This window comes from Citrus sinensis, chromosome 8, assembly GCF_022201045.2.
Source record: "Citrus sinensis cultivar Valencia sweet orange chromosome 8, DVS_A1.0, whole genome shotgun sequence".
Lineage (NCBI taxonomy): Eukaryota > Viridiplantae > Streptophyta > Magnoliopsida > Sapindales > Rutaceae > Citrus > Citrus sinensis.
Genome location: NC_068563.1, coordinates 12,358,859 through 12,366,681, shown reverse-complemented (window position 1 = coordinate 12,366,681; position 7,823 = coordinate 12,358,859). Strand labels below are relative to the sequence as shown.

The window sequence follows — 7,823 nt, the reverse complement described above, 5'->3', positions numbered from 1 at the left end:
GACCATAATCCATTTTATATAAATATCATGACTATTGGTTTTCTTTTAGAAAACCCAACAGTCACATTATTTATGATAATAATTATTACTTCAGCCCCTCATTAAAGTGATGATTAAATTCTGGTATCTATGCATTTAATCCACAACAATTATACCGTTAGCCATTTAATTAACTTCAAATAGATCACTTAATTCTTGGCTTATTAAATAATAGCACACACATTTTATTTATTTCATGTGTGGCCCCAAATATATTAGATTAATATAAAATTAATCTAACAGCAAACGGTTTTGGGGATATTGCTCTTTCTTGGCAAGAGTGGGTAATGAGTTTCTGGGAGTAGAAAGTGATATGGAGGGCTCCTCAATTATTGCATTTCCCATATTGAAACAGCTCACATTTTGGGCTATGAATGCACTAGAAGAGTGGGATTTCGAGACTGCAATAAAGGGAGAAATCATAATCATGCCGCGTCTTTCTTTCTTGTTAACTCAGGGATGCCCTAAATTAAAAGCACTGCCCGATCACCTTCTTCAAAAGACAACACTCCAGAGTTTGGGGATTGCGGGATGTCCTATTTTAAAAGTACGTTACAGAAAGGAGACAGGAGAGGACTGACCTAAGATACGCCACATTCCCAACATTTGAGTCCTTCATTTTCCTTGAGGATTTCTCAAAGCGCGCGGCTGCAATTAATCAATTACAATCACCCACGCCACCGTCACGGGTAATTTCTTTCTGGATCTCCTTCAACAACGGCTAAAATGGTGATATCAATCTAATTGCAAATAAAGGTAAGCATGTTGACTTTATTACACACAACAAAATAAAAGCGCAAGTCTATTCCAAGGAAAACGAAGAATCCAGGTGACTTTGAACAAGCTACCAAACCACTGTAACAAAATAACGACATCTCCACATGGTTTATTCTTGAAATTAAAACGATTATTGATTAAATTCTAGCTACACATGATGATTATCCAAATTAGAACGATTATTGCAATTGATTCCCCATCCCAATGCCATTTACTTTCTTCGATCTCTGCGACTGATTGTGAAACAAAGAATTTAATTATGCTGAAACAAAGCATTTCGAGAGGTATGAAGAAGGGTCAAATGACAAATTTATCCCTGTGACATCAGTGAAATTTTAACAGCGTGAACACGGGAGTGGGTGAGTGTAAGAAAATGTTACTTTAAGTGGAATTCAACCAAAAAAATTAAGATTTGTGTATTTTTGAAAAAGTGGATAAAATCAGGTGGACGGTGGATATTGTCCCTTCATATAATGGGGGAGATGAAGTTCGACAGCACTTGTAGGTATGTATTCATTGTTAAGTTATATGCGTGTCCAGTTTTTTGACCTTTCTGTTATTTTATTTGAGTTTCCCATATGTAAATGATTCTAAAATTTGTTATGCAGATTGATACTCACGTTGGTGGAGTAAATGATATTGCTTTCTCGCATCCAAATAAGCAACTTTGCGTGATAACCTTTGGTGACGACAAAACTACAAAGGTTTTTTTTTTCTATATGATTTTTCTTCATGTTTATTTGTGGAATATAAGTTGCTATTCCTTACTGATTTGGTCTGTAAATTTAGGTGTGGGATGCTACTAATGGTGCGAAGCAGTATATATTTGATGGCCACGGGGTTCCTATTTATTTTGTCTGCCAAGGAAAATATCCAGGTAGCTGTGTTATATTTTTGCTTCATTGTCTTGGTTACATTGTTGGAGATTTTCTTGCTTATTTTGCCTGCTGTGTCTATTTTGTTCTATATTTTCTAGTCCTTGATCCTCTGTTTTTGATTTTATGTTTAGTTCATCTTTTCAACGGCACTTGATGGAAAGATTAAAGCTTGATTGTATGACAATTTGGGATCTCGAGTTAATTACGAAGCTTCCGGCCACTGGTGCACAACAATGGCCTACAGTGCTGATGGTACAAGGTTAATATGTTGGGCTCAATTCTACTTGTGTTTCCAGTATTATGCTATTTGTTGTTGCATGGGCTCATGCTTGAATGGCTTTGTTTTTGTGTCACTTCTCCTTACTATATTGGTGGGTGGATACTGCAGGCTCTTTTCATGTGGGACAAGTAAAGATGGGGAATCATTTATTGTTGAATGGAATTAAAGTGAAGGAGCTGTGAAGAGGACCTATCAAGGAATTTAAATGTTGTTTTATATTTTTGGATGATTTTTTTTAATTTGGGATGTTTTATTATGTATTGGTGGTGATCACATTAGATACTAGATGTATCCCTTTTAAAATTAATTTGTCGGATTGAATGAATGTTAATTAATATAATTGTTTTTATTTTTTTGATGATATTCATTTTATTAATTAATTAAATTTGTAAACTGAAATTCATCAATAAATTATAATTACAATAAATTTTTTTAAAAAAACATAAAACTTTATGACGGGAAATATCCATCATAAAGTCTATCATAAAAAAGTTTTCCTCCATAATTGAACATCAAATTTCCAAATGATAATTGAATTTCCCGCCAAAAATTAAAAAAAATGGTGTGAAAATTTAATTATTTTTTATATTAAAATATTATGTAACAGATATATGATTGTGAGTTACCATCATGAATTCATGACGGAAAATATATTGTCATAATTTAATGACAATGACATAGATGACGGATGAGTTGTCTGTCATGCACCCCCTTTTATGACAGTTATTTCCCGTCATCTATTACTTATTTTTTTGTAGTGACTCAAACAACAGTCAAAGGGGCCTTAGTAGAACTTAGAAAAAGGGAAAGGCATATCAGCCCCTAAGGAAAGGGCAAGAGCCCCTATGGATCAAGTTTCGAAGGGCCCACAAGATATGGACATATATGAGAAGCAGAGATTCATAAATCATCTGTAGAAAGGAATTGAAAAACAGTCCTGAGGACTCTAGAAAAAAAAACTTCAAAAGGCTTCAACTGCAAACTTAATCATAATGGCAGCTCTCAAAATCAAAGCCACTCCCTTTATAGACAGTATCATTTCCGCTCCTAAACTGTAAAAGTTCCGAGCACCCAACTTTTAGCAGTTCAGAGAAAAAATAGATGTGAAGGATCATCTTTACTATTACAAGACAAAATTGGCATTCAGTACAAATAATGATGCCACCCTTTGCAAACTTTTTCCCATTAGCTTGACTAAGCCATCAATAAATTGGTTAAACTGCTTTCGTAGCTTGCCGCCAAATTCTATCTGGCTTCGCACCTCGCCATCAAATTCTATCATGAACTTCTATGACTTGTGTACAAAATTTCTCACACAATATTTCTATAATAGAAACCAACCCAAAATTGCCTCACACCTCTTTAGCCTCAAATAGGGGGAAAATAAGAGAATGAATGATTTCCTTTTCCACTTCAACCAAGAGACAATCTAGATTAGGAAAGTTGATATGGAAATTACTACCACTGCTTACGCCAAAGTAATAAATTCAAACATAGAATATGGAAAGTAGATTCTCAAGAATAATTTTAAGGCTATGTAGTTTATTGATTTGAAATCTCTATAGTATTCAACCTAAATGATAGTTACTATTTATAGAAGCAGGTGGCCATGAAGATTATCATAGCACCATCCCCAGCTACTTAAAGTGGCAAAAAATGCGCCACTCAACAGTGTCTAAAGGAACCCAACAAGAGAAGGAAACCTAATGAAAGGTAATTTGAGGCTCTAAATATGACACCAACCTAGTTAGAAAACAAGGACTCTAGAATATTTTGTACCCCGAGGCCAATGAAAGCTCCTTTACATCTTCTACAATGATAAAGGGCATGTCATTAATGAATGCCAGACCTTATATGAGTTGTATTCCCAATTTAGATATAAGTCTCATTAAAATAAGGTTTTTAGCCAAATTAGGATAAGTCATAGTTATTATAAATAAGTGTCTTTTGTAGCTTTACAAGTAAGCCTTTGAATATTTCTTATTAATTATTTCTTAGAATAAACTCTTGGTTTAAATTCTATTTTGGTAATTTCTCAGTATTTTGTAGAATCAACGAGTTTTAACATCCTAGATTCAAAAGTATTCTTAGAATGAACGTGGTTTATTTTGTTTTTTATTTCGGTATTCTAAATAATCAATGGAGTATTGAAAATATCATTATCTATCAATCACCTTACATCAGTTTATCCGTTTGCTACATTAGTTTCACTGTAGAATGTTTGTTTCTTTTTTTTTAGAACCACGCTACACCACTTACCTGTTGCTCCTCCTTTAGCCAAATGACTCATGAAAAGAAGAAACATCTTCATCTATACATATGTTAAAAGGCCTAAAACTGAGATATGGAATTTCTTTGCAATTTGAGTTAGGTAGCACCTTCAATCCATGCCCATTGACAATCCAAGCAATCCATGGTTCCATCTCTAACTATATTGAAGAGCCAAAGAATGAGGAAATAACTTATAGCAGAAAAAATTTTATGAATGACTCTTAATGAGCTACACTGTGCAACTATTCATGGAGGCCTAAAAATAGATTCTGCGAGGGAAGCTTGGTGTGCTAAGTACAAAAGGGAATTGTTGGGTGATTTCTATTATTATAGGTGTCAATGTGCAAGTATACATAACAAGTAATATATTAATGAACATTCAAATTGTCTCCACAGGGATTGATATTATAGGATTTGTTAAAGCAATCTTAACAGTGCAATTTCAGTCTAAATTAAAATAAAATAATAAATGAAACTAATGAACTAAATAAATTAAAATAGCAAATAACAAAATGCAATATGAAAAATTCTCAAGTCAAACACAAAGACAAACTCAATGGAAAAGGAGTAGTTGAATGATTAAACTCACTTAATGGTATTGACTATTTTTCCAATTAACATTCTGTTGCTACAACATCTAGTACAGCACCGGGCATAATCCTTCATGCATCCTCAGCTATCGCCTGTTGGATATCTTACATCTTAATGCAACCTAACAATGACCAATTATTATGCTAACATTAAATATAGCATTATACGTTCTAGGTTCCAATTGTCCTACAAGATGAATCCTTATATCTAGTTCTTCACTAATCTTAAATCAAGCATGGTCCTATTCAAATTGAGATTAACTCAACTTGGAAAACTCAATCTAAAACCATGTATTGTCTTTATTTTTTCACTTAGTCAGACCTTTTTTAGGCTCTTTCTTAACTTACCTCTAAATGGGTGGTAAGTCGAAATAGGGAATTACAATAAGTAAAATCAAGATAAAATGTTGCAGCCAATTCAAAGCAACTCACATATATCAGGCAAATATTCATTTTATCACTCAACCATAACAAAGTTTAGTTCATGATTTGCGATAAAAAAAATAGCAAGAATCATTTTACCAATCAAATGCATTCCCATAAAGCAAAAAAATAAAAAAAATAAAATAAAGATTAGGAATTAAATTCCGCTTAGTCTTTGCGATCTCTCCCTCCTTTCCTCCTTGAATCTTTTGTTACAGCCCTAAAATATCTCTTTTTTCTCTATTATTTTTCTTGAATGACTATCCATCTCTTTTTCTTTTCATGTGTGCTCCTTTTACATCTTGGAATTAAGGCAACTAAAAGCGTGTGGCCACGTGTCTTTTATTTTTGGAAACCTTGGATCACAATCTTTGAGTTAACACACGCGTAATCTTGTCCGCAGTTGCCACAAGATTGCTGCAACAACGGCTACAATATCATCTCTGTTCTAGACTTGTTTTATTTCCTCTGCAACCAAGTTCTTTTATCATCTCTGCAAGTCTGTGGCTACAGCTTTCCACCCATAAAGCTTGAGCTTTTTGGTCATTTATAATCACATATAATCATAGCACAAAGTAATTTAAAACAAAATCAATTTATCAAAACTAAACTTAAATAAAGGCTAATGCAAAAACTAAAAATGTCATAAATACACATCATTCACTCTCAATGTATTATTGGTTTAAGTCTAAAAGTGCCATGATGACTCTCATGTCATAGAGTTATCACACCCCCAACCTTAAACCATTACTCGTCCTCAAGTAATGACAACTACATTAACACTTCACTCACACAATCATGCAACAAACAACTTAGCTCTGTCATCTAACTTACTCGAATTTATCAAACCTCAGATTGTTGGGGTTATGGGGCCCCAACAATTCTTCTGTGCGCTTGTAGGTGTAACATCCTTCCGTGTAATTCCATTGAGGTGGCAGTAAGGTTACTTAGGGCATAACTGCCCAGCCCATTGGTACAATTACAAATGTGTGTAGCCCCTCATGTCCACCCGCCGCTTAGTGTGGGACGCCCATTGGCACAATTACAAATGTGTGCAACTTGTCATGTCCACCCATCGCTTAGTGTGGGACTCTGCGCTTCCATAGTATAAGGAAATAAAGTTGCACCTTGGCTATCATCTTAAGCTTTTAGCGTAGTGGTAAGCGCTTGATCCTGACACATATCACATTCTTAAAATGCAAAATTGCCATAAACAATTCCGGTTCTAGACTTATGTCTTTTTCTACCCAAAGTGTGTGTGTGGCACTTTGATCTAGCTCTAGAGTTGTTGCAGCATCACACAAGCATCAAATATGACTTAAAGATCAAATAACAAACATTTCCTCTTATGAAGGAACAAGAATCAAGAAATGACTTCAAACTATGCTACAACAAATTTTTTTTTTCAGTGTCATACCTTTCAGTGTAACATTGATTCTTCATGTGAATGTCTATCATTTGTAATAATGCCACTCAATTACTTGACCAATGTACATATCATAGTTGCTGCACCAAAAACGTCTAAGATGCTATAACATAGTCTTATCTATAGACACCTTCAACTCAAGGCTGAACATGGGTTGCATAAATAGACATGTCTACTCAATATCCTAGACAGAGGGCCTATCTTGCTCTTCTCTTTTTTTTAAAAAAAAAAAATAGTTACTACAGTAATGCTTATAACTCTCACTGCCCTTTTACTCAAGTTTGCATATGTGGTGCATACATAACCCTGGTTACTCAAGAACTAAGTCATTGGAGCATAATTTTTTTCTATAACTAGCACATTTGTAATAAATTTGAAAAAAATCTCTCCCCCAACTTGAGATATTTTTAACCTGGTTATTTTATCTGATTTTGGTACAACATACTTACAAAACTCAACCAAAACCTCATTGTTCAGATAAAGTTTCAACTTTCATCTATAAATTGTCTATGCTCGGCAGTCATTCAATCCCCATTTCAACACTCAATTTATCCTTATTAGGTTTTCTAATCCAAATAAAAATGATGGATAAACAGAGCTACACACACAACCCAAACACATTCATTCATAGACATATTACACCATAGCACAACCCCCTCAAACTTGAGAAGTGTGGTGTCCTCACATGCACACAAAATGATTTACAGATAGACATGCAAACATTATAAAAAATAAATGTTCAATAGCAAGATAAAATAAATAAAAGAAAGGAAAATTTTCTTGAAATAGCAAAACTAAACTGGTCTGGCAAGGGATACTCCCCTTATTGTTGCACATGCTAAAAATGTTCACTTCTTCTATGATTCCACTACTGAAACGTTCCTTTAGTGAACCTAATGGTGCACCAACTGGCTGTTTCTTTTTCTGACTCTTGTTTAGGCTAGTTTGAAGGGTTTCAGCGACTTTTGTGACTTTGGGCAGAGTTGACTTTGTTTTCTTAAGTTCTGATTCTTTTGGTGCTGCAGCAATGCAAGTTTTGGTGGGAGTTGGTACAAGAGACTTGGTGGGAGTTTTCTTTGTGGCAGTTGGTGAAGGAGTTATTGCTGTTGGTTGCTCAATAGTGATGCTCGCAATTATTT

At 34.3% G+C, this 7,823-nt stretch overlaps 1 long non-coding RNA gene across 1 annotated transcript; it reads left to right on the top strand.

Moving 5' to 3' along the window:
- Positions 1-308: 308 nt before the first annotated feature.
- LOC112496616 (uncharacterized) lies at positions 309-2,314 on the top strand. The gene is made up of 5 exons (XR_003063139.2): positions 309-1,321; positions 1,425-1,520; positions 1,606-1,693; positions 1,826-1,953; positions 2,083-2,314. It is a non-coding gene; the product is annotated as an uncharacterized LOC112496616 (long non-coding RNA).
- The last annotated feature ends 5,509 nt before the right edge of the window (positions 2,315-7,823 follow it).